Genomic DNA, 27,800 nt, shown 5'->3' on the forward strand with positions numbered 1-27,800 from the left:
GCTCACAACACGAGTTAGTAGCATTTGCATTATCAATTAAAACCATATGAGGAAAAGTGGTTTTTTCCTTGGTTAGCTTCACTTGGAGTTGATCATGAAACTCTTTGAGGCTAGCATGAGCACCCTTCAAGGCCTTGTGAGCCTTGTCAAGTATATCAAACTCCTCCTTGAGTCTAGCAAGATCAACCCCAAGTTTGGCCTTCTCGGAATTGAGCACACGAGATACACCAAGAGCATGATCAAGATCTTTCTTTAATTTAGCATGATCATCATTGTGTGACTCCTCAAGAGCCAAACGATGACCATGCTCTTCCTCAAGCGCATTAGAGAGATCCGATATCTCATCGGCATAGTCATGACTATGCCCCTCCATCTTAGAGATGGTGTCTTCGTGAGCCTCGATCATGTCATTGGCTTCACCAACTTGTTCCAAGAGACCAAAAAAGTGCTTCTTGGATTTACCCTTGAGCTTACTCATAAAAGACTCAAATTTATTTTCTTCCTCATTAGACCCCTCACTTTCATCAATGCAATCTGTCAAGGAGGGATTAGTAGTGATAGTGGTTTTGATGTTGGGGGTTACCTTGTTGGTTGCTTTGCCATGAGGCACTTGGCAGTGATGTTCTCGTAGGGTGAGTCAAAGAGGGACACCCTTGGAGTTGTTGCAATGGCAAAGGAGGCCATGGCGACTGTCTCACCATCTTCATCATCATCATCATCTTCATTGTACTCTTCTTGTGCCACCAACCCCTTGGGAGGAGTCTTCTTGGTGATGTTGTTCTTGTTGGGGAAGGACTTGGCCTTGTCTTTTTGGATGAGCTTGCCACCATTGTATTCCCTCTTATCATATGGGCACTCCGCAACAAAGTGGCTCACATTGCCACAATTATAGCATGTCCTCACATGTTGCTTGCCCTTGGTGCCACTTGAGTTGTTCTTGTTGAAGTTGGGCCTTGAGTTCTTCTTGCTCCAAAATTGCCTTGAAGCGAGAGCCATGTGCTCATGATAAGTATATTTTGTATCTTCGGGGTTACTCTCCTCTTCTTCCTCTTCTTCCACACTCGCCTTGGCCTTCAAGGCAAGGTTGGGCTTCTTTGCTCGTTGAGAACGCAACACCACATTATCGGTGGTCTTGTCCAATATCCTCATTGCCACAAACTCATCCAACACTTCACTTGAGGACAAGGTGTGGAAGTCCGGCCTTTGACGGATGACGGAGGACATGGCCTTATGGTAAGGCATCATGGCCTTGAGAAACTTGCGCTTGATCCAATTGTCATTCGTATCCTTGCTCCCATGATCTCGGAGTGAGACCGCAAGAGTGGTTAATCTCCGGTAAAGCTCGTGAGGTTCTTCATCTTCATTCATTGCAAACTCATCGGCTTCATCTTGCACCACTTCATAGTTGGAGCGTTGAATGCTTGCGCTTCCCTTGTAAATGGAAACAACATGTTGCCGTGCTTCCTTGGACACGGTGAAAGGTCGGAGATGCGCAATATCTTCGGATGGAATTGCATCTTGGATGACGAAGAGAGTGGACTCGTTGAATTAATTATCCATGGCTTCTCTAGGGGTGAAGTTGCTTGGGTCATGCGGGTAGAAACCGTGCTCAATGATTCTCCAAAGATTAGTATTACTATGATTTAAATGACGTTTAAAGCGATAGACCCAAGAGGAAAAATCCTCATTTTTCACAAACTTAGGAGGATCAACATGATTCAAATGAGTGGAGGGAACCTGTCCTCCATAAGTAAGTGGAGGTTCAATAGGGGCAAAGATGCCATTTCCACTTCTACCACTAGATAAAGAAACTTTGTCACTAGTAGCTTCCCTCTTGCCGGAGTTAGCATCCGTCACCTTGTTAGCAGGATCACCCACTTTCATTGGTGAGGTGGATAATTTAAGGCCTTCTAAAAACTTGTTGAACATGCCTTCAACCTCAGTCGTCATGGAGGTTTTCAATGTGTCTGAAAGTGCTAGTTATTGACTAGAGGGGGTGAATAGGCGGTTTTTATGAAAGTCTTCAAAACACGGGGGCTTTGAAGACAAACGATAGAAATGAACCTATTGATATGCAACGGAAGGTAGACTACACTAGACAAGCCATAGTCAAGTAAGCAATGAAGTGAAAGCACAAAGACTATCAGCAACTAGGTAGTATGGATCAGGATGGAAGATAGTATGAAGCCAAATAGCGAACAGTCTTCACACTGTGAAGCCAATCAGATCATGCAAGCAGGCAATGACTTCATGAAGAAAACTGTAAAGTAAAGAGATGAGAAGGATAGAACCAGTTGCTTGGAGAGGACATGAATTTGGTAGACCAGTTCTAGTTATTGTGACAACTGTACGTCTGGTTAGGGAGGCTGATATTCAACTCAGAAGACCGCATCTTCATCTTATTCCCCTTGAGCTAAGGACACACAGTCCTCACCCAATCACTCTGCTAAGTCTTCAAGGTAGACTTCCAAACCTTCACAGACTTTGTTCCCCGGCAACCAACAATGACTCTTGGATGCTCAGAACGCGACACCTAACCGGCTGGAGGATTCACAGTCCTCAAGTGTAACAAGTCTTCGGATCACGTGGACAAAAAGACTTCAGTGATGCCTAACACTCTTTGGCTCTGGGTGTTTTGGGCTTTGTCCTCGCAAGGATCTCTCTCTCAAATGCTTCGGAGGTGGGTTGCTCTCAAACGACAAAAGTCGTGCACTAACTCTGAGCAGCCACCAATTTATGGTGTAGGGGTGGGCTATTTATAGCCAGGAGGCAACTCGACCTGATTTGTCCAAAATGACCCTGGGTCACTAAGGAACTGACACGTGTCCAACGTTCAGATTTCAAACACACGTGCTACCTCTTGAGCATGCGTTGGTTTTCCCCTGAAGAGGAAAGGGTGATGCAGCAAAGTAGCGTAAGTATTTCCCTTAGTTTTTGAGAACCAAGATATCAATCCAGTAGGAGACTATACGCAAATCGCCTAGTACCTGCACAAACAACCAAGAACCTTGCAACCAACGCGATAAAGGGGTTGTCAATCCCTTCATGGCCACTTGCAAAAGTGAGATCTGATAAAGATAATAAGATAAATATTTTTGTATTTTTGTTGTATAGATTGAAAAGTAAAGATTGCAAAATAAATAGTAAACTAGAATTATAGATCGGAAACTTATATGATGTAAAGTAGACCCGGGGGCCATAGGTTTCACTAGTGGCTTCTCTCAAGATAGCATATATTACGGTGGGTGAACAAATTACTGCCGAGCAATTGATAAAAAGCGCGTAGTTATGAGAATATCTAGGCATGACCATGAACATAGGCATCATGTCCGTGTCAAGTAGACCGAAACGATTAACTCCACACATCGACCGCTATCCAGCATGCACTAGAGTATTAAGTTCATAAGAACGGAGTAACGCATTAGGCAAGATGACATGATGTAGAGGGATAAACTCAAGCAATATGATATAAACCCCATCTTTTTATCCTCGATGGCAATAATACAATACGTGTCGGTTCCCTTTCTATCACTACGATCGAGCACCGCAAGATTGAACCCAAAGCTAAGCACTTCTCCCATTGCAAGAAAGATCAATCTAGTAGGCCAAACCAAACTGATAATTCGAAGAGACTTGCAAAGATATTAAATCATGCATATAAGAATTCAGAATATTGTTCATAGATAATCTTGATCATAAACCCATAATTCATCGAATCTCGACAAACACACCGCAAAAAGTATTACATCGAATAGATCTCCAAGAACATCAAGGAGAACTTTGTATTGAGAACCAAAGAGAGAGAAGAAGCCATCTAGCTAATAACTATGGACCTGAAGGTCTGTGGTAAGCTAATCACACATCATTGGAGAGGCTATGGTGTTGATGTAGAAGCCCTCCATGATCGAATCCCCCTCCGGCAGATCGCCGAAAAAGGCCCCAGATAGGATCTCACGGGTACAGAAGGTTGTGGCGGTGGAAAAGTGGTTTCATGGCTCCCCAGGATGTTTTCTGGGTATAAGAGTATATATAGGCGAAAGAAGTAGGTCAGTGGAGCTCCGTGGGGCCCACGAGGGTGGGGGCGCGCCTACCCCCTGGGCGCACGTCCCTACCTCGTGGCTGCCTCGTTGCTTCCTTAACCTCCACTCCAAGTCTCCTAGATTGTGTCTGTTCCAAAAAAGATCATCGTGAAGGTTTCGTTCCGTTTGGATTCCATTTGATATTCCTTTTCTGCGAAACACTGAAATAGGCAAAAAAAACAACAACTGGCACCGGGCCTCCGGTTAATAGGTTAGTCCCAAAAATAATATAAAAGTGCATATTAAAGCCCATTAATCATCCAAAACAGATAATATAATATCATGGAACAATCAAAAATTATAGATACGTTGGAGACGTATCAGCATCTCCAAGCTTAATTCCTGCTCGTCCACGAGTAGGAAAATGATAAAAACAGAATTTTTGATCTGGAATGCTACCTAACATAATTTTCAATGTAATTTCTTTTTATTACAGCATGAATGTTTAGATCCAAAAGATTGACAAAAGTTTAATGTTGATATAAAAATAATAATACTTCAAGCATGCTAACCAAGCAATTATGTCTTATCAAAATAACATAGCCAAAGAAAGCTTATCCCTACAAAATCATATAGTTTGGCCATGCTTCATTTTCGTCACACAAAATGCTCCCATCATGCACAACCCCAATGACAAGCCAAGCAATTGTTTCATACTTAGCCTTTTCAAACTCTTTCAACTTTCACGCAATATATGAGCGCGAGCCATGGACATAGCACTATGGGTGGAATAGAATATGATGATGGAGGTTGTGTGAGAAGATAAAAAGGAGAAAGTCTTGCATTAACGCGGCTAATCAACGGGCTATTGAGATGCCCATCAATTGATGTCTATGCAAGGAGTAGGGATTGCCATGCAACGGATGCACTAGAACTATAAATATATGAAAGCTCAACAAAAGAAACTAAGTGGGTGTGCATCCAACTTGCTTTCTCACGAAGACCTAGGGCATTTTGAGGAAGCCCATCATTCAAATATACAAGCCAAGTTCTATAGTGAAAAAATCCCACTAGTATATGAAAGTGACAAAATAAGAGACTCTCTATCATGAAGATCATGGTGCTACTTTGAAGCACAAGTGTGGAAAAAGGATAGTAACATTGCCCCTTCTCTCTTTTTCTGTCTTTTTTTATTTGGGCCTTTTTCTCTTTTTTTATGGCCTCTTTCTTTTTTTTCGTATGGAATCTCATCCCGACTTGTGGGGGAATCATAGTCTCCATCATCCTTTTCTCACATGGGACAATGCTCTAACAATGAAAATCATTACACTTTTATTTACTTACAACTCAAGAATTACAACTCGATACTTAGAACAAAATATGACTCTATGTGAATGCCTTCGGCGGTGTATCGGGATGTGCAATGAATCAAGAGTGACATGTATGAAAGAATTATGAAGGTGGCTTTACCACAAATACGATGTCAACTTCATGATCATGCAAAGAAATATGACAATGATGGAGCGTCTCATAATAAATGGAACGGTGGAAAGTTGCATGGAAATATATCTCGGAATGGCTATGGAAATGCCATAATAGGTAGGTACGATGGCTGTTTTGAGGAAGATATAAGGAGACTTATGTGTGATAGAGCGTATCATATCACGGGGTTCGGATGTACCGGCAAAGTTTGCACCAACTCTCGAGGTAAGAAAGGGCAATGCATGCTACCGAAGCGGCTAGCAACGATGGAAGGGTGAGAGTGCGTATAATCCATGGACTCAACATTAGTCATAAAGAACTCACATACTTATTGCAAAAATCTACAAGTCATCAAAACCAAGCACTACACGCATGCTCCTAGGGGGGTAGATTGGTAGGAACAGACCATCGCTCGTCCCCGACCGCCACTCATAAGGAAAGCAATCAAAGAACACCTCATGCTTCAAATTTGTCACACAACGTTTACCATACGTGCATGCTACGGGACTTGCAAACTTCAACACAAGTATTTCTCAATTCCAAAATTACTCAACTATCACAACTCTAATATTACCATCTTAATATCTCAAAACAACTATCAAGTATCAAACTTCTCATCGTATTTAATGCACTCTATATGAAAGTTTTTATTATACCCATCCTAGATGCCTATTATATTAGGACTAATTTTATAGCAAAAGCAAATTACCATGCTGTTCTAAAAGACTCTCAAAATAATATAGGTGAAGCATGAGAGATCAATAATTTCTATAAAATAAAACCACCACCGTGCTCTAAAAAGATATAAGTGAAGCACATAGAGTATTCTAATAAATTCTGATTCATGTGTATCTCTCCAAAAGGTGTGTACAGAAAGTATGATTGTGGTAAACTAAAAAGAAAAGACTCAAATCATACAAGATGCTCCAAGAAAAACACATACCATGTGGTGAATAAAAATATAGCCTCAAGTAAAGTTACCGATAGACGAAGACGAAAGAGGGGATGCCTTCCGGGGCATCCCCAAGCTTAGGCTTTTGCTTGTCCTTGAATTTTACCTTGGGGTGCCTTGGGAATCCCCAATCTTAGGCTATTTCCACTCCTTATTCCAAAATCCATCAAATCTTTACCCAAAAACTTGAAAACTTCACAACACAAAACTCAACAGAAAATCTCATGAGCTCCGTTAGTATAAGAAAACAAACCACCACTTTAAGGTACTGCAATGAACTCATTCTTTATTTATATTGGTGTTAAACCTACTGTATTCCAACTTTTCTATGGTTTATACCCCCCAATACTAGCCATAGATTCATCAAAATAAGCAAACAACACACGAAAAATAGAATCTGTCAAAAACAGAACAGTCTGTAGTAATCTGTAGGTTTCGAATACTTCTGTAACTCCAAAAATCCTGAAAAATTAGGACGTCCTAAATAATTTTTATATTGATCTACTGCAGTAGGAATTGGTATTTTATCGCTCTCTGGTAAAAAATGAAAATTATTCTTGTGAGCGCATACTTTCTATTTTTTTCGGCAAGATCAAATAACAATCATTCAAGAAGATCCTAAAGGCTTTACTTGGCACAAACACTAATTAAAAAATAAAAAAACACAATCATAACAGAGGATAGATGAATTATTTATTACTAAACAGGAACAAAAGGCAAGGAACAAAAATAAAATTGGGTTGCCCCCCAACAAGCGCTATCGTTTAACGCCCCTAGCTAGGCATAAAAACAAGAATAGATCTAGGTATTGCCATGATAATGATAAGGCAAATCGCGAAAACTCATCTCATACTCCCTACGTTCAGCAGAAAGTTTTCTTTGTGGCAAGCAAAAGTAATCAAAAGGGCTAAATTTAATGGGACAAACGTCCCCAAGATCAAGCTCGGGAGGTATTGGTTCCTCCTTTGGCCCCTCATATTGAACAACCAATTCATCATTATAAGCATTCTTTTGGCAAAAAGTCATTAGCCTTTGTTCAAGGGAAAAACCTAACCCATTGTTCTGGATAGCAAAGTTATCATTAAGTTCAGAAATCCTGTCAACTAGAACATCGGTAGGAACCTTTTTCTAAGGTTTTCATTAAAAGCAACATGATCTAAAGATCATAAGCGCATTATGTCTTCTTGATAAAAAAAGATTGCTTTTATGGGAGGACGGCCGGCATCCACCCAATAATGCGCAAAAATTTCGTTGGCCTCTTTTATTATAATCTGAACTCATGAGCTAAAAAGATGGTAGCTGCTCACTTAACAGAAGAATGCTCGATATTGGAAAATTCTAGAAAAATCCTCTGTATGCAAAGATGCATGTGGATAAATTGTCTTTCAAGTTCAACCACGAGCAAAGATATAGCATCCGCAAGACTACTAGTTTTATGAAGAATAGACCCGCCCATAGTGGGCAAAGCACCGGCGCAAGTAAAGAAATCTTGAATAACTCCTTTTCCAATAATATTACCACTACCAATCGAAACTTTTTAGTGTGTAAAATAGTAGGTTCTTCATGAGGATAATTGCTACCTCTTGAGCACTGCGTTGGATTTCCCTGAAGAGGAAAGGATGATGCAGCAAAGTAGCGTAAGTATTTTCCTCGGTTTTTTAGAACCAAGGTATCAATCCAGTAGGAGGCTACGCGCGAGTCCCTCGTACCTGCACAAAGCAAATAGCTCCTCGCAACCAACGTGATAAGGGGTTGTCAATCCCTTCACGGTCACTTACAAGAGTGAGATCTGATAGATATGATAAGATAATTTTTTTTTGGTATTTTTATGATAAAGATGCAAAGTAAAATAAAATCAAAGTAAAAAAGCAAAGGAAATAATTATGTATTGGAAGATTAATATGATGAAGATAGACCCGGGGGCCATATGTTTCACTAGTGGCTTCTCTCAAGAGCATAAGTATTCTACGGTGGGTGAACGAATTACTGTTGAGCAATTGACAGAATTGAGCATAGTTATCAGAATATCTAGGTATGATCATGTATATATATAGGCATCACGTCCGAGACAAGTAGACCGACTCCTGCCTGCATCTACTACTATTACTCCACTCATCGACCGCTATCCAGCATGCATCTAGAGTATTAAGTTCATGAAAATAGAGTAACGCCTTAAGCAAGATGACATGATGTAGAGGGATAAACTCATGCAATATGATGAAAACCCCATCTTGTTATCCTCGATGGCAACAATACAATACGTGCCTTGCTGCCCCTACTGTCACTGGGAAAGGACACCACAAGATTAAACCCAAAGCTAAGCATTTCTCCCATTGCAAGAAAGATCAATCTAGTAGGCCAAACCAAACTGATAATTCGAAGAGACTTGCAAAGATAACCAATCATACATAAAAGAATTCAGAGAAGATTCAAATATTGTTCATAGATAGACTTGATCATAAACCCACAATTCATCAGTCTCAACAAACACACCGCAAAAAGAATATTACATCGAATAGATCTCCACAAAAGAGGGGAATAACATTGTATTGAGATCCAAAAAGAGAGAAGAAGCCATCTAGCTAATAACTATGGACCCATAGGTCTGAGGTAAACTACTCACACTTCATCGGAGGGGCTATGGTGTTGATGTAGAAGCCCTCCGTGATGGATACCCCCTCCGGCGGAGCTCCGGAATAGGCCCCAAGATGGGATCTCGTGGATACAGAAAGTTGTGGTGGTGGAATTAGGGTTTTGGCCCCATATCTGATCGTTTGGGGGTACGTAGGTATATATAGGAGGAAGGAGTACGCCGCTGGAGCAACAGCGGGCCAACGAGGGGGGCAGGCGCGCCCCCTACCTCGTGGCCTCCTCCTTTGTTTCTTGACGTAGGGTCCAAGTCTCATGGATCATGTTCAGTGAGAAAATCACATTCCCGAAGGTTTCATTCCGTTTGGACTCCGTTTGATATTCCTTTTCTTTGAAACCCTAAAATAGGCAAAAATAGCAATTCTGGGCTGGGCCTCCGGTTAGTACGTTAGTCCCAAAAATAATATAAAAATGGATAATAAAGCCCAATAATGTCGAAAACAGTAGATAATATAGCATGGAGCAATCAAAAATTATAGATACGTTGGAGACGTATCAAGCATCCCAAGCTTAATTCCTGCTCGACCTCGAGTAGGTAAATGATAAAAATAGAATTTTTGATGCGGAGTGCTACTAGGCATAATTTCAATGTAATTCTTCTTAATTGTGGCATGAATATTCAGATCCGAAAGATTCAAGATAAAAGTTCATATTGACATAAAAATATTAGTACTTCAAGCACACTAACTAAGCAATAATGTCTTCTCAAAATAACATGGCCAAAGAAAGTTCATCCCTATGAAATCATATAGTTTAGTCATGCTCCATTTTTGTCACACAAGAATGCTCTCATCATGCACAACCCCGATGACAAGCCAAGCAATTGTTTCATACTTTAGTAATCTCAAACCTATAAACTTTCACGCAATATATGAGGGCGAGCCATGGATATAGCACTATGGGTGGAATAGAATATGATGATGAGGGTTATGTGGAGAAGACAAAAAGGAGAAAGTCTCACATCAACGAGGCTAATCAATGGGCTATGGAGATGCCCATCGATTGATGTTAATGCGAGGAGTAGGGATTGCCATGCAACAGATGCACTAGAGCTATAAATGTATGAAAGGTCAACAAAAGAAACTAAGTGGGTGTGCATCCAACTTGCTTGCTCACGAAGACCTAGGGCACTTGTGGAGGCCCATTGTTGGAATATACAAGCCAAGTTCTATAATGAAAATTCCCACTAGTATATGAAAGTGACAAAACAAAAGACTCTCTATCATGAAGATTATGGTGCTACTTTGAAGCACAAGTGTGGCAAAGGATAGTAGAATTGTCCCTTTTTATTTTATTTTATTTGTCCTTTCTTTTTTTGGCCTTTTTTTTATTTGGGACAATGCTCTATTAATGATGATCATCACACTTCTATTTATTTACAACTCAATGATTACAACTCGATACTAGAACAAAAGATGACTCTATATGAATGCCTCCGGCGGTGTACCGGGATATGCAATGAATCAAGAGTGACATGTATGAAAATTATGAATGGTGGCTTTGCCACCAATACTATGTCAACTACATCATCATGCTAAGCAATATGACAATGATGAATATGTCATGATAAAAGGAATGGTGGAAAGTTGCATGGCAATATATCTCGGAATGGCTATGGAAATGCCATAATAGGTAGGTATGGTGGCTGTTTTGAGGAAGATATAAGGAGGTTTATGTGTGAAAGAGTGTATCATATCACGGGGTTTGGATGCACCAGCGAAGTTTGCACCAACTCTCAATGTGAGAAAGGGCAATGCACGGTATCGAAGAGGCTAGCAATGATGGAAGGGTGAGAGTGCGTATAATCCATGGACTCAACATTAGTCATAAAGAACTCACATACTTATTGCAAAAATATACAAGTCATCAAAAACCAAAGCACTACACGCATGCTCCTGGGGGGTAGATTGGTAGGAAAAGACCATCGCTCGTCCCCGACCGCCACTCATAAGGAGGACAATCAAATAACACCTCATGTTTCAAATTTGTTACATAACGTTTACCATACGTGCATGCTACGGGACTTGCAAACTTCAACACAAGCATTTCTCAAATTCACAACTACTCAACTAGCATGACTTTGATATTATTACCTCCATATCTCAAAACAATCATCAAGCATCAAACTTCTCTTAGTATTCAAAACACTCATAAGAATTTTTTTACTAATCTTGAATACCTAGCATATTAGGATTATTTAAGAAAATTACCATGCTATTTAAGACTCTCAAAATAATCTAAGTGAAGCATGAGAGATCAATAGTTTCTATAAAACAAATCCACCACCGTGCTCTAAAAGATATAAGTAAAGTACTAGAGCAAAACTATATAACTCAAAAGATATAAGCGAAGCAAATAGAGTATTCTAACAAATTCTAAATTATGTATGGCTCTCTCAAAAGGTGTGTACAGCAAGAATGATTGTGGTAAAGTAGAAAATAAAGACTCAAAGCATACAAGACGCTCCAAGCAAAACACATATCATGTGGTGAATAAAAATATAGCTCCAAGTAAAGTTACCGATAGAAGTAGACGAAAGAGGGGATGCCTTCCGGGGCATCCCCAAGCTTTGGATTTTAGGTGCCCTTAGATTATCTTGGGTGTGCCATGGTCATCCCCAAGCTTAGGCTCTTGCAACTCCTTGTTCCATAATCCATCAAATCTTTACCCAAAACTTGAAAACTTCACAACACAAAACTTAAAGTAGAAAATCTCGTGAGCTCCGTTAGCGAAAGAAAACAAAAGACCACTTCAAGGTACTGTAATCAACTCATTATTTATTTATATTAGTGTTAAACCTACTGTATTCCAACTTCTCTATGGTTTATAAACTATTTTACTAGCCATAGATACATCAAAATAAGCAAACAACTCACGAAAAACAGAATCTGTCAAAAATAGAACAGTCTGTAGTAATCTGTAGCTAGCACAAGATCTGGAACCCCAAAAATTCTAAAATAAATTTACGGACGTGAGTAATTTATATATTAATCATCTGCAAAATAATTAACTAAATAGCACTTTCCAAATGAAAATGGCAGCAGTTCTCGTGAGCGCTAAAGTTTCTGTTTTTTACAGCAAGATATCAAGACATTCCCCAAGTCTTCCCAATGGTTCTACTTGGCACAAACACTAATTAAACACAAAAAACACAACCTAAACAGAGGCTAGATAAATTATTTATTACTAAACAGGAGCAAAAAGCAAGGAATAAAAAATAAAATCGGGTTGCCTCCCAACAAGCGCTATCGTTTAACGCCCCTAGCTAGGCATAAAAAATAAGGATAGATCTAGGTATTGCCATCTTTGGTAGGCAATCCATAAGTGGATCTCATAATAGATTCATAAGGTAATTTAATTTTCTTTCTAGGAAAGTGTTCTATGCCTTTCCTTAACGTAAATTGGAATCTAATATTTCCTTCCTTCATATCAATAATTGTACCAATCGTTCTAAGAAAAGGTTTACCAAGAATAATAGGACATGAAGGATTGCAATCTATGTCAAGAACGATAAAATCTACGGGCACATAATCCCTATTTGCAACAATAATAACATCATTAATTCTTCCCATAGGTTTCTTAATAGTGGAATCCGCAAGGTGCAAGTTTAGAGAGCAATCATCAAAATCACGGAAACCTAACAAATCACACAAGGTCTTTGGAATCGTGGAAACACTAGCACCCAAATCACATAAAGCATAGAACTCATGATCTTTAATCTTAATTTTAATAGTTGGTTCCCACTCATCATAAACTTTTATAGGGATAGAAACTTCCAATTCAAGTTTTTCTTCATAAGATTGCATCAAGGCATCAACGATATGTTTAGTAAACGCTTTATTTTGACTATAAGCATGAGGAGAATTTAGCACGGATTGTAACAAGGAAATACAATCAATCAAAGAGCAATTTTCATAATTAAATTCCTTGAAATCCAAAACAGTGGGTTTAGCAACATCTAGGTTTTTAATTTCTTCAATCCCACTTTCATCAATTTTAGCATCAAGATCTAAAAACTCTGAATTCTTGGAACGCCTTCTAGGTAAAGGTGGATCATATTCAGTCCCATCATTATTAAGATTCATATTGCAAAACAAAGATTTAATAGGGGACAAATCAATAAATTTTAGATCTTCATCTTTATTTTCATAGGAACTAGAAGAACACGCTCTTATAAAGACATCTTTCTTAGCACGCATCCTAGCGGTTCTTTCTTTGCACTCATCAATGGAAATTCTCATGGCTTTGAGAGACTCATTGATATCATGCTTAGGTGGAATAGATCTAAGTTTCAAAGAATCAACATCAAGAGAAATTCTATCAACGTTCCTAGCCAACTCATCAATCTTAAGCAATTTTTCTTCAATCAAAGCATTGAAATTCTTTTGCAAAGTAATAAATTATTTAATATTAGATTCAAAATTAGAGGGCATCTTATTATAATTTCCATAAGAATTGTTGTAGGAATCACCATAATTATTAGAGGGATTACTAGGATAAGGCCTAGGATTAAAATTTCCTCTATACACGCTGTTACCAAAATTGTTCCTACCAACAAAATTCACATCCATAGATTCATTATTATTCTCAATCAAAGTAGACAAGGGCATATCGTTAGGATCAGAAGAAACACTTTTACTAGCAAATAATTTCATAAGTTCATCCATCTTTCCACTCAAAACATTAATTTCTTCTATCGCATGCACCTTTTTATTAGTAGATCTTTCAGTATGCCTGTCGGTGTCAAAACCGGCGGATCTCGGGTAGGGAGTCCCGAACTGTTCGTCTAGGCCGGATGGTAACAGGAGGCAAGGGACACAAAGTTTTACCCAGGTTCGGGCCCTCTTGATGGAGGTAAAACCCTACGTCCTACTTGATTAATATTGATGATATGGGTGTTACAAGAGTAGATCTACCACGAGATCGGAGAGACTAAACCCTAGAAGCTAGCCTACAATATGATTGTATGTTGTGACTGTTGTCCTATGGACTAAAACCCTTCGGTTTATATAGAGACCGGAGAGGGTTAGGGTTACACAAGGTTGGTTACAAAGGAGGAGATATCCATATACGTATTGCCTAGCTTGTCTTCCACGCCAAGTAGAGTCCCATCCGGACACGAGACGAAGTCTTCAATCTTGTATCTTCATAGTCTATCAGTCCGGCCAATGGAGATAGTCTGGCTTTCCGGAGACCCCCTAATCCAGGACTCCCTCAGTAGCCCCCGAACCAGGCTTCAATGACGATGAGTCCGGCGCGCGGTTGTCTTCGGCATTGCAAGGCGGGTTCCTTCTCCAAATTCTGTGTACCTGTCGAAATAATGTCCGGTTCCTTGTGACGGTTTGTACTCATTGGCTTCTACGCCCAATAATGGCCACTTTCCACGTGTTGAGCAAATGTGAAGAGCTAGGGTGTTTTCACATTTACCCCCTAGCTATGTAGATGAGCCGCCTATTTAAAAAGACGAGGATTCAGATCCAAATCACATCATCCTCCCTTGCCAAGTCTTCATCGGAGCGTGCCCGACAGAGATCCATTCCACCATGGCCGGTCGACGCAGCTCCTCCTCTCGCACCCCTAGTTCCAAGCCTGGAGATTGGGAGAGATGTTCCATCCTGCACAGCAAATTGGTGATGCTTCAGTCCAAGGGATTTCTTCCCCAGCGTATCTGGTCCCGGTTCGAGCCGGGCTTGCCACCTATAATGGCGGAGAGCAAGCGGAGAGCCGTCCCAATCCCTCCAAGGGAGAGCGGGTATGCCTTGTCCCTTATCTGGTAAGAGGGCTCGGATTCCCAATCCATCCGTTTCTCCGGGGGCTTCTGGAGTTCTATGGCCTCCAGCTGCACAACCTTACGCCTGCCTCCCTGCTGCATATCGCGGGATTCGTAGCCCTTTGCGAGTTATTTTTGGGCTGTGAGGCTCATTTCGCTTTGTGGAAGAAGCTGTTCTGCCTTGTGCCCCGTTCTAAGAAGGGATCAATATATCAAGTGGGCGGAGCCGAAGTGTGGCGTATTGCTGGGACCGGATACCTATCCGGGACCCCGAAGAAGACGTCCGAAGACTGGCCTTCAGAATGGTTTTATATAGAAGATGTCCCCCTTCGAACCCTATTCGGATCGGCCTTCTTGAGTTTGACAACGCCCCTTTGAAGAAGCGCCAGAGCTGGCGTCCATGGAGCCCCCTGGAGGAAAACAACCGGGACATTCTTTATCTGATGAGCCAGATAAGCTCTTTAGCTCGATCCAGATTGACCATGATCGAGGTCATGGCTATATGCATCATGCGAGGGGTGCAGTCGCTTCAGTATAGAGGCCACCCCATGTGGGACTTCAACGGGGAGGATGACGCCACCCGCCACGGCCGCAAAGGGCAGGGATCGGCTGCTGACCTAACAAAGATCTTGTCCACTTTGTACAAGGGAGAAGAGGAGGAATTCCTCTGTGTCAACCCACAGGGCGGATTCTCTATGTACAATCCTCCGAGCTAGGTAAGCGGAGACTTTTTCTCGCCCATCCGTTTCGTATTCCCGTAACTTAAGTATTCATTCCGGCGATTTTATCGCAGGAGTTGCGCCAGGCCGTAAAGGAGATAAACAGCCCTCCTCCACAGCCCGAGGACCCTGGATAGTCCCTTGACCCGGCTTCCCAGGAGGATCCGGACATATCCGTGGAGCTGATCGACGGGGTTTTTTACCAAGGGAGTAATGACAATACCTTGGTGGCCATTACGGCCGATTACCCTGGGCTAGTTCCAGCCTCATAGGTGACTGAGACCGAAATCCCAGCACTTAAAAAGGGATCCATCCTTGTGCTCTCTCTTTTTTTCTATTGCCGTATAACAGCCGTGTCTTGCAGGGGAGGTCCTCGGGGCAGAAGGCCGAGCCGGCGGCAACTAGCCAACAAGGGGCCGCTAGGCCAGGCAGGCTGAAAAGATCCGTAGTCCGGATTGAGGCACCGACGCAGCGGTCTGGCGCGCCGTCTTTATTGAAAGACATTAGTTACAGAGGCATATTAACGCCCATGCCTTCTTTTCAGGAAAAAGAGCGCTCGTCGGACTATGCCCGGAGAGGCTACCAATCGCGCCTCCACAAGCCAGGCTCCAAGGCCGGACTCAGAAGTGGGAACGAGTATGAGGCGTGCGCCGGGTGCTCCTCCAATAGAGGATACGGATAGACTGTCCGCCACCCATTCCGAGGTGGAAAGTGCCATGAACCACAGGCGTCGCCGGACTGTTCTTCGTGACGCTTGTTTCTCCCAAGAGGCATTGGATGCCTTCAGCTCGGGAGACGTGCACCTCCGTGCCGCTCAAAATGGTCTAGCCAGAGCCACGGAGCAGTATGTAAAAGACATACGGGTGAGAAAATTTGATGATTATATATATTAGTAGCCCCTGAGACTTGAAACAGTTAGGAAACTGATTTAAGGATCACTTGTTATGTAGGTTCTTACAGAAAAGAATACTCAACTGTCCCAGGAGCTGGAAGAGTGTAAATCCCAACTCCAGGCCGCAATGGCCGCAGCAGGGGAGCCCAAAGAGACCCCCTCTGGTATCGTATCCTTCAAATGATAAGTATCATATTAGAGTGCAGCTTTATATGCAGATCTGATGATAAAATTGCAGATGACGCTGGGGTGAATCCGGATAAGCAACAGCTCATACGCCAGCTGAAGGCCGGTGAGAGCGTGCTTACAAGGGTGAGGCAGGAGAAGAATGATCTCCAAGATGCCAACACCAAGCTGGGCATGGAACTAAAAGATGTTCGTGCCCAACTGTCGGACTCTGTTAAGGAGAATCGGAGGCTTCGACGCGGCATATTTAGTAAGTGCTTGAACAAACTTTGAAAAAGAGTTCGGCGAGGAAGCTAGCTAACAGAGTTATGTCTGTAGGTATGCTAACAGGTCGTCCTGCCGAGGAGATGTCTAGTTCAACAGGTGATCTTCTTCCCGAGCTCACACAGTTGCACGAACGAGTTCGGCAAGTGATGCAAGGCGTTGCCCAGGCCTTGTGGCCGTCCGTTTCCATACCCGAAGGCCTTGGAGAGCTTGCAGAAAAGCTGAAGGGAGCACGGCGGCGTTTCCGATTATGGAAGATATCAGCCTGCCATCAAGGCGCCAGGGAAGCTTGGGCAATGGTGAAGACACGGTACACGAAGGCTGACCCAAACCACATGGCCGAAGTTGGACCTGTGGGGCCTGATGGCAAGGAGATCCCTGTGAATTTAGTGTACGGCCAAGTAGAATTGGCCGCAAAGTATTCCCAATAGGATTGTAGACTAGACAGCCTATTGGAGGGCATTGAAGAGGAATTCAACCAGTCAAATTGACTATGTAATTTTAAAGTGACATATATGATGTCTTCTAGCCGGATTGTAGATCGTTTGTCATGGCGGACCTTTTCGCTTCAACCTCGGGACCCAACAGTCCGGAGTGTATCCGAATACCCTCTCGGTTATATAAGAACCGGGGCATGCATGGAGACCAGGCGTAGGGGTCATTAGTGCTTTATCAGACAAGTGCCCAACTAGTTATGTTATATTACATGGGTAGTAAGAAACATCTTCCAGAGAGAATAGTTCCGTTAAGGGTTCCTTTCCCTTGGTAGGCATGCCCTAAAGTGCATGTCCGGACTGCGACAAGAAGCGCAGTGAAAACGTCTGGGGGCAGATATGGATAATAAATAAAAGTCATCTTTTGTTCACCGACCAAATATTCTCTTAAGAACGCTAGCTTTCGGCTTCACCCAGTCTGAGGTATACGTCCGGTTGACCCGGCGGTAACAATCACAGAGGTGCTCCCCTTATGCCCTAGCCGAATTAACGGGAACGTAGGGCATAAATACAAGAGCCAGTCAACCCAGCTTGGCCAAAACTTAAGTCATATCGATGCATATAATGGTGAAAAAAGGTACATGCGGAAGTATAACACATGTGTTGGGCGTTGGGCCCAAGTAAATAATTTAAGCTTCTGTGAGAGAAGCCCCCGGGTATGAAGAGTGCGGCTAGCGCATCTATGATGTATGAGTGAGGCACAAGGTGATCCTTGAAGGCCTAGGAAAATAAAAAGAAAGAAAGGGAAACAAGAAGATGATGCATATGCAGAAAATGGATGAAGGGAGGGGACTAACGTAAAGTCCGGAGCTAGGCGTAGAATCTTCGGAGCCTGGCTGCGTTCCATGGGTTCGGCTCGAGTCGACTGGTCGATGCATCCCGCAGTCGGTACGCTCCACCGGTCAGAACTTGGTCGATAATGAAGAGACCTTCCCATTTGGGCTCGAGCTTGTTCTTTTTCTTGTCCGGCAGCCGTAGAACTAGTTCGCCAATGTTATAAGTTTTGGCCCATACTTCTCTACTTTGGTATCTGCGAGCCTGCTGCTGGTAAAATGTGGAACAGGCTTTGGCTACATTGCGCTCTTCCTCCAATGTGTCCAGACCGTCCTGCCGATCGAGCTCGGCTTCTCTTTATTTGTACATGCGCACTCGAGGTGAGTCATGAATTATGTCACAGGGCAGGACTGCCTCCGCGCCGTACACCATAAAAATGGTGTATATCCGGTACTACGACTCAGCGTGGTCCGCAGTCCCCAGAGTATGGAGTCGAGCTCCTCTACCCAGTGCGTATCAGACTCCGTTAGGGAGCGCACTAATCGGGGTTTAATGCCGCTCATTATAAGACCATTTGCTCGTTCGACTTGACCGTTGGTTTGTGGGTGATAGACTGAAGCGTAATCGAGCTTGATGCCCATTTTGCTGCACCAGAGTTTTACCTCGTCGGCCGTGAAGTTCGTGCCGTTATCAGTGATGATGCTGTGGGGGACGCCGTAACGGTGTACAACCCCGGATATGAAATCTATCACCGGTCCGGATTCGGCTGTTTTTACAGGTTTAGCCTCTATCCATTTGGTGAATTTATCCACCATGACCAATAAGTATTTTTTCTTGTGGGTTCCCCCTTTAAGGGGTCCGACCATGTCAAGCCCCCAGACCGTGAAGGGCCATGTAATGGGGATCGTTTTGAGTGCGGTGGGTGGCATGTGGCTTTGATTTGCAAAGAGCTGGCAACCGGTGCAATGTTGGACCAAGTCATGTGCATCTGCCCGGGCCGTTGGCCAATAAAATCCTGTGCGGAAGGCCTTGCTTACAAGAGCCCGGGCAGCCGCGTGATGACCGCCGAGTCCGGCGTGAATTTCTGCCAACAGATTCCACCCTTCCTCTTCGGAGATGCACCTCTCAAGGACTCTGGTAGCGCTTTTTTTGTACAATTCTCCCTCGTGGACCCTGTAGGCTTTGGATCGCCGCACTATGCAGCGTGCCTCATTTTGGTCCTCCAGAAGTTCCTGTCTAATTAGGTAGGCCAGGAATGGTTCTGTCCATGGGGCAATAATGGCCATTATTTCGTGGGCTGATTGTGTTATTTCGGTGGCGGAGCCTCCGATTGTGTCACAGAGTTCGGTATCGGGTATTTTGGCCGGGTCCGGACTGTTGTTACCGGTGTCCCCTTCCCATGCTACGGATGGCTTGAAAAGCCTTTCCAGAAAAATGTTGGGAGGGACCGCGTCGCGTTTTGCGCCAATGCGGGCGAGGATATCCGCCGCCTGATTGTTTTCCCGAGCCACATGGTGAAATTCGAGCCCCTCGAACCGAGCTGACATTTTTAGGACGGCATTGCGATAAGCGGCCATTTTTGGATCCTTGGCATCGAAGTCTCCATTTATTTGGGATATCGCGAGGTTTGAATCCCCGCGCACCTCTAGGCGTTGAATGCCCATGGATGCTGCCATCCGGAGACCATGTAGAAGGGCCTCATATTCGGCTGCGTTGTTGGAGTTTGTATACATTATCTGCAGTACGTATTGAACGGTGTCTCCTATTGGGGATGTCAAAACGACGCCAGCCCCTAGACCAGCCAACATTTTGGAGCCATCGAAGTGCATGATCCAGTTCGAATATGTGCCGTACTCTTTAGGGAGTTCGGCTTCCGTCCATTCAGCGACGAAGTCAGCCAAAACTTGCGATTTAATAGCTCGCCGTGGCTTGTAAGTTATGTCGAACGGGAGGAGCTCAATGGCCCATTTGGCAATCCGGCCCATCGCGTCACGGTTGTTTATAATATCGTTAAGTGGTACTTCCGAGGCTACCGTTATCGAACACTCTTGAAAGTAGTGTCGCAGCTTCCGGGATGCCATAAATACCGCATACGCTATCTTTTGATAATGCGGGTACCATGATTTGCATGGAGTAAGGACAGTGGACACGTAGTAAACCGGCTTTTCAAGGGGAAATTTGTGTTCGTCCACTTCTCGCTCAACGACAAGCATTGCGCTTACTACTTGATGAGTTGCCGCAATGTATAATAGCATTGGTTCGCCAATGTTTGGCGCGGCCAGGACTGGGTTTGTTGCCAATATGGCCTTTATTTCATTGAGTCCGGCCGTGGCGGCGTCCGTCCACTCGAAGTGTTCGGTGTGCCGGAGGAGGCGATAAAGGGGTAATGCCTTTTCTCCCAAGCGGGAGATAAAGCGGCTTAGAGCCGCCACGCATCCAGTTAATTTTTGTATTTGTTTGAGGTCAGTTGGGGTAGCCAACTGTGACAACGCTCGAATTTTGGCCGGATTAGCTTCAATACCTCTACTGGAGACAATGAATCCCAGGAGCTTTCCTGCTGGTACGCCGAAAACGCATTTTTCCGGATTGAGCTTGATGTCATATGTTTGGAGGTTGTCGAATGTGAGCCTCAAGTCGTCTACTAGAGTTTCGACATGCTTGGTTTTAACGACAATGTCATCCACGTATGCCTCCATTGTTTTGCCGATCTGGTTTGCCAGGCATGTCTGAATCATGCGCTGATATGTTGCACCGGTGTTTTTTAGCCCGAAGGGCATTGTGTTGAAGCAGAATGGGTCGTATGGTGTGATGAATGTCGTTGCGGCTTGGTCTGGCTCTGCCATTTTGATTTGATGGTAGCCGGAGTATGCGTCGAGGAAACACAATGAGTCGTGTCCTGCGGTAGCATCGATGATTTGATCGATGCAGGGGAGGGGGAAGGGATCCTTTGGGCAGGCCTTGTTAAGGTCCTTAAAATCGACGCACAAGCTCCAGGATTTGTCCTTCTTTGGTACCATCACCAGGTTTGCTAGCCAGTCCGGATGTTTTATGTCTCTGATGAATCCGGCCTCCAATAGCTTGGCTAGTTCCTCTCCCATGGCTTGTCTTTTAGGCTCGGAGAAACGTCGAAGAGCCTGCTTGACTGGCTTGAATCCTTTTAGGATATTTAGGCTGTGTTCAGCCAGCCTGCGTGGGATTCCTGGCATGTCTAAAGGGTGCCAGGCAAAATTTTCCTAGTTCTCACATAGGAATTCTCGCAGTGCGGCGTTGACATCAGGGTTTAATTGTGACCTGATGGAAGCTGTTTTTGTAGGGTCCGTTGGATGGACTTGGAATTTGACTATTTCGTCCGCCGGTTTAAAGGAGGTGGACTTGGATCTTTTATCGAGTATCACGTCATCCCTGTTCACCGTGGAGCGCAGCGCAGTTAGTTCTTCGGCCGTTAGGGCTTCGGATAGTGCCTCAAGGGCTAGTGCAGCTGTCTTATTTTCAGCACGGAGTGCTATGTCCGGATCACTAACAAGAGTGATGATTCCGTTGGGCCCGGGCATTTTGAGCTTCATGTACCCGTAATGGGGTATGGCTTGGAATATTGTAAACGCCTCCCGCCCTAATAGAGCGTGGTATCCGCTGCTGAACGGGGCCACTTGGAATGTAATTTCTTCGGACCTGTAATTATCCGGCGTGCCGAATACCACGTCTAGTGTGATTTTTCCAGCGCAGCGTGCTTCCCGACCGGGGATGATTCCTCTAAAGGTTGTGCTGCTTTGCTTAATGCGGCTCCAGTCTATTTCCATCTTTTGAAGAGTTTCCTCATAGATGAGGTTTAATCCGCTGCCGCCGTCCATGAGTACCTTGGTGAGTCGAAAGTTGTCCATGATTGGACTGAGGACCAGTGCGGCTGGTACTCGGACTGTTCGGAATTTAGGTTCGTCACTTGCATTGAAGGTAATAGCCGTGTCAATCCAAGGATTTGTTTCTGCTATGTGGCAGATTTCGGACGTGCTGTGGAGTGTTCGCTTCCGTCTATTATTTGACGCGAAGGTCTCAAAGACCGTTAAGACCATATTGTTGTCCTCGGGGTGGTGCTCTGTGGTTTTTGGGAGGAGTAAATCCTCACCACTTTTGGCCACCTACCGGAGTATCCAGCATGCTCTAAGGCTGTGCGTTGTTATCGCATCCGCTGTACTATGAATTTTGCAGGGTCCGTTGAGCCATCCCTCCAGTACGGTTCCTTGCCCCGTATAGGGCTTTTGCTTTTTGGTAGTTAACCCAGGTGTATTGTGATAGTGCACCCTTTTATTTCGGACTGGGTTTGTATTCAGGGCCGGATTATCCCAAAATTTTATTTCGGTTTTCCAGGCGCTTTCCATCGCACAGTACTTTCGTACTATGGACACCAAGTCGCAAAGCGTGTAATTTCGCGACGACTTATGGCATTGAGGATTCCCTTGTCCGTGCAATTATTGCAGAAGAATGAGATTGTGTCTTCCTCGCGGCAGTCCTTTATCCTGTTTTTGACCAGCAGGAATCTGGCCCAGTAATGGTGTACTGTTTCTTCGGGCTCTTGCCTGATTTGGGATAGATCGCGTATGTTTGGGTGGGTGGGTGGAATTGAATCCGAATCCTCACCCAATCTGAGGCTCAATGGCCAAGGAGTTTCCGAACTCGAAAGTTTGGATTCTTGGATGTTTTCTGGTAAATCTAGCCTGCTGCCTGATTCTGGGTTCAGGCTTTGAGTGACATCCTCTCCTCCGCGGGTATCCGGCTTGGAGGGATCGGGAATCCGGACGTAGCTAGTCCTTAAGATGGATGAAGGGTTGCCGCATTGTTCTTCCATCACTACAACGTGATGGGTGACCTGGGGAGAGTTAATTTCTCTCAGATCGGGTTGAGGCCCAATCTGATTGTAGTCTGTAGCAACTCCCAGGGCGGCGATGCAATCCAAGAGCTCGTTCAGGGAAGAGAGCTCCATTGGATCCAACTGCTCGGCGAGTTCTGAGTTGACGTGAAGATTGCTTTTGATGACCCGAGAAGTCATCGTCGGCGCGGCGGCCGAACAGGCGGTCATAAGAAAACCACCTAGCCGGAGAGTTTGGCCGATAGACAGAGCTCCCTCAGCGATAGTGCCGTCTTTAAAGATGGGATGAGACATCCTTCCTGGTGGCGACGGCATAGCGGAACTCTCAATGAAAGCACCAATGTCGGTGTCAAAACCGGCGGATCTCGGGTAGGGGGTCCCGAACTGTGCGTCTAGGCCGGATGGTAACAGGAGGCAAGGGACACGAAGTTTTACCCAGGTTCGGGCCCTCTTGATGGAGGTAAAACCCTACGTCCTGCTTGATTAATATTGATGATATGGGTGTTACAAGAGTAGATCTACCACGAGATCAGAGAGGCTAAACCCTAGAAGCTAGCCTACGGTATGATTGTATGTTGTGATTGTTGTCCTATGGCCTAAAACCCTTCGGTTTATATAGACACCGGAGAGGGTTAGGGTTACACAAGGTCGGTCACAAAGGAGGAGATATCCATATACGTATTGCCTAGCTTGTCTTCCATGCCAAGTAGAGTCCCATCCGGACACGAGACGAAGTCTTCAATCTTGTATCTTCATAGTCTATCAGTCCGGCCAATGGAGATAGTCCGGCTGTCCGGAGACCCCCTAATCCAGGACTCCCTCAATGCCATTGAGAATAATTAACCATAATATTATCTAGGAGTTTAGTAGCTTCTCCTAAAGTGATTTCCATAAAAGTGCCTCCCGCGGCCGAATCTAAAAGATTTCTAGAAGCAAAATTCAATCTGGCATAAATTTTTTGTATAATCATCCACAGATTCAAACCATGAGTAGGGCAATTACGTATCATTAATTTCATCCAATCCCAAGCTTGTGCAATATGTTCATGATCAAGTTGCTTAAAATTCATAATATCGTTTCTAAGGGAGATGATCTTAGCGGGAGGAAAATACTTAGAGATAAAAGCATCTTTGCATTTGTTCCAAGAATCAATACTATTTTTAGGCAAAGACGAAAACCAAGCTTTAGCACGATCTCTAAGCGAAAAAGGAAATAGCTTCAATTTAACAATATCATTATCCACATATTTCTTCTTTTGCATATCACACAAATCAACAAAGCTATTTAGATGGGTAGCGGCATCTTCACTAGGAAGGCCGGAAAACGGATCTTTCATGACAAGATTCAGCAAGGCAGCATTAATTTCACAAGATTCAGCATCGGTAAGAGGAGCAATCGGAGTGCTAATAAAATCATTGTTGTTGGTATTGGTAAAGTCACACAATTTAGTATTATCTTGAGCCATCGTGACAAGCAAGCAATCCAACACACAAGCAAACAAAAAGCAAGCGGGCAAAAAGAGGCAAACAGGAAAGAGAGGGAGGATAGAGAGAGAGGGCGAATAAAACGACAAGGATGAAGTGGGGGAGAGGAAAACGAGAGGCAAATGGCAAATAATGTAATGTGGGAGATAAGGATTGTGATGGGTACTTGGTATGTTTGACTTTTGTGTAGACTCCCCGGCAACGGTGCCAGAAATTCTTCTTGCTACCGCTTGAGCACTGCGTTGGATTTCCCTGAAGAGGAAAGGATGATGCAGCAAAGGAGCGTAAGTATTTCCCTCAGTTTTTGAGAACCAAGGTATCAATCCAGTAGGAGGCTACGCGCGAGTCCCTCGTACCTGCACAAAGCAAATAGCTCCTCGCAACCAATGCGATAAGGGGTTGGCAATCCCTTCACGGTCACTTACGAGAGTGAGATCTGATAGATATGATAAGATAAGATTTTTGGTATTTTTATGATAAAGATGCAAAGTAAAATAAAAGCAAAGTAAAAAAGCAAAGGAAATAACTAAGTATTGGAAGATTAATATGATGAAGATAGACCCGGGGGCCATAGGTTTCACTAGTGGCTTCTCTCAAGAGCATAAGTATTCTACGGTGGGTGAACGAATTACTGTTGAGCAATTGACAGAATTGAGCATAGTTATGAGAATATCTAGGTATGATCATGTATATAGGCATCACGTCCAAGACAAGTAGACCGACTCCTGCCTGCATCTACTACTATTAATCCACTCATCGACCGCTATCCCGCATGCATCTAGAGTATTAAGTTCATGAAAACAGAGTAACGCCTTAAGCAAGATGACAAGATGTAGAGGGATAAACTCGTGCAATATGATGAAAACCCCATCTTGTTATCCTCGATGGCAACAATACAATACGTGCCTTTCTGCCCCTACTGTCACTGGGAAAGGACGCCGCAAGATTGAACCCAAAGCTAAGCACTTCTCCCATTGCAAGAAATATCAATCTAGTAGGCTAAACCAAACTGATAATTCGAAGAGACTTGCAAAGATAACCAATCATACATAAAAGATTTCAGAGAAGATTCAAATATTGTTCATAGATAGACTTGATCATAAACCCACAATTCATCGATCTCAACAAACACACCACAAAAAGAAGATTACATCGAATAGATCTCCACAAGAGAGGGGGAGAAGATTGTATTGAGATCCAAAAGGAGAGAAGAAGCCATCTAGCTAATAACTATGGACCCGTAGGTCTGAGGTAAACTACTCACACTTCATCGGAGGGACTATGGTGTTGATGTAGAAGCCCTCCGTGATGGATACCCCCTCCGACAGAGCTTCGGAACAGGCCCCAAGATGGGATCTCGTGGATACAGAAAGTTGCGGCGGTGGAATTAGGGTTTTGGCTCTGTATCTGATCGTTTGGGGGTACGTAGGTATATATAGGAGGAAGGAGTACGTCGGTGGAGCAACAGGGGGCCCATGAGGGTGGAGGGCGCGCCTGGGGGGTAGGCGCGCCCCCCTACCTCGTGGCCTCCTCCTTTGTTTCTTGACGTCGGGTCCAAGTCTCCTGGATCATGTTCGGTGAGAAAATCATGTTCCCGAAGGTTTCATTCCGTTTGGACTCCGTTTGATATTCCTTTTCTTCGAAACCCTAAAATAGGCAAAAACAGCAATTCTGGGCTGGGCCTCCGGTTAGTAGGTTAGTCCCAAAATTAATATAAAAGTGGATAATAAAGCCCAATAATGTCCAAAACAGTAGATAATATAGCATGGAGCAATCAAAAATTATAGATGCATTGGAGACGTATCAATAATCAAAAGCATCAACGTTTCCCCCATCATTACTACTACCCTTTTCAATGATAACCTCCCCAGTTTCAGACATGATGGCAACAAACAACACTAAGAACGAACACACAAGAGGCAAGCAGAAAGAGACGAACAAAAGAGGGGCGAATAAAACGGCAAAGGTGAAGTGGGGAGAGGAAAACGAGAGGCAAATGGCAAATAATGTAATGCGAGGGATAAGAGTTTGTGATGGGTACTTGGTATGTCTTGACTTCAGCCTAGATCTCCCGGGCAATGGCGCCAGAAATCCTTCTTGCTACCTCTTGAGCATGCGTTGGTTTTCCTTTGAAGAGGAAAGGGTGATGCAGCAAAGTAGTGTAAGTATTTCCCCCAGTTTTTGAGAACCAAGGTATCAATCCAGTAGGAGACTATACACAAATCGCCTAGTACCTGCACAAACAATCAAGAACCTTGCAACCAACGCGATAAAGGGTTGTCAATCCCTTCACGGCCACTTGCAAAAGTGAGATCTGATAAAGATAATAAGATAAATATTTTTGGTATTTTTGTTGTATAGATTGAAAAGTAAAGATTGTAAAATAAATAGTAAACTAGAATTATAGATCGGAAACTTATATGATGTAAAGTAGACCCGGGGGCCATAGGTTTCACTAGTGGCTTCTCTCAAGATAGCATATATTACGGTGGGTGAACAAATTACTGATGAGCAATTGATAGAAAAGCGCATAGTTATGAGAATATCTAGGCATGATCATGAACATAGGCATCACGTCCGTGTCAAGTAGACTGAAACGATTCTACATCTACTACTATTACTCCACACATCGATCGCTATCCAGCATGCATCTAGAGTATTAAGTTCATAAGAACAGAGTAACGCATTAGGCAAGATGACATGATGTAGAGGGATAAACTCAAGCAATATGATATAAACCCCATCTTTTTATCCTTGATGGCAACAATACAATACGTGTCGGTTCCCTTTCTGTCACTGGGATCGAGCACCGCAAGATTGAACCCAAAGCTAAGCACTTCTCCCATTGCAAGAAAGATCAATCTAGTAGGCCAAACCAAACTGATAATTCGAAGAGACTTGAAAGATATTAAATCATGCATATAAGAATTCAGAGAAGAATCAAATGTTGTTCATATATAATCTTGATCATAAACCCACAATTCATTGAATCTCGACAAACACACCGCAAAAAGGATTGCATCGAATAGATCTCCAAGAACATCGAGGAGAACTTTGTATTGAGAATGAAAGAGAGAGAAGAAGCCATCTATCTAGTAACTATGGACCCAAAGGTCTGTGGTAAACTACTCACACATCATCGGAGAGGCTATGGTGTTGATGTACAAGCCCTCTATGATCGAATCCCCCTCCAACTGATTGCTGGAAAAGGCCCCAGATGGGATCTCACGGGTACAGAAGATTGTGGCGGTGGA

Source organism: Triticum urartu, chromosome 1 (genome assembly GCF_003073215.2).
Source record: "Triticum urartu cultivar G1812 chromosome 1, Tu2.1, whole genome shotgun sequence".
Taxonomy (NCBI): domain Eukaryota; kingdom Viridiplantae; phylum Streptophyta; class Magnoliopsida; order Poales; family Poaceae; genus Triticum; species Triticum urartu.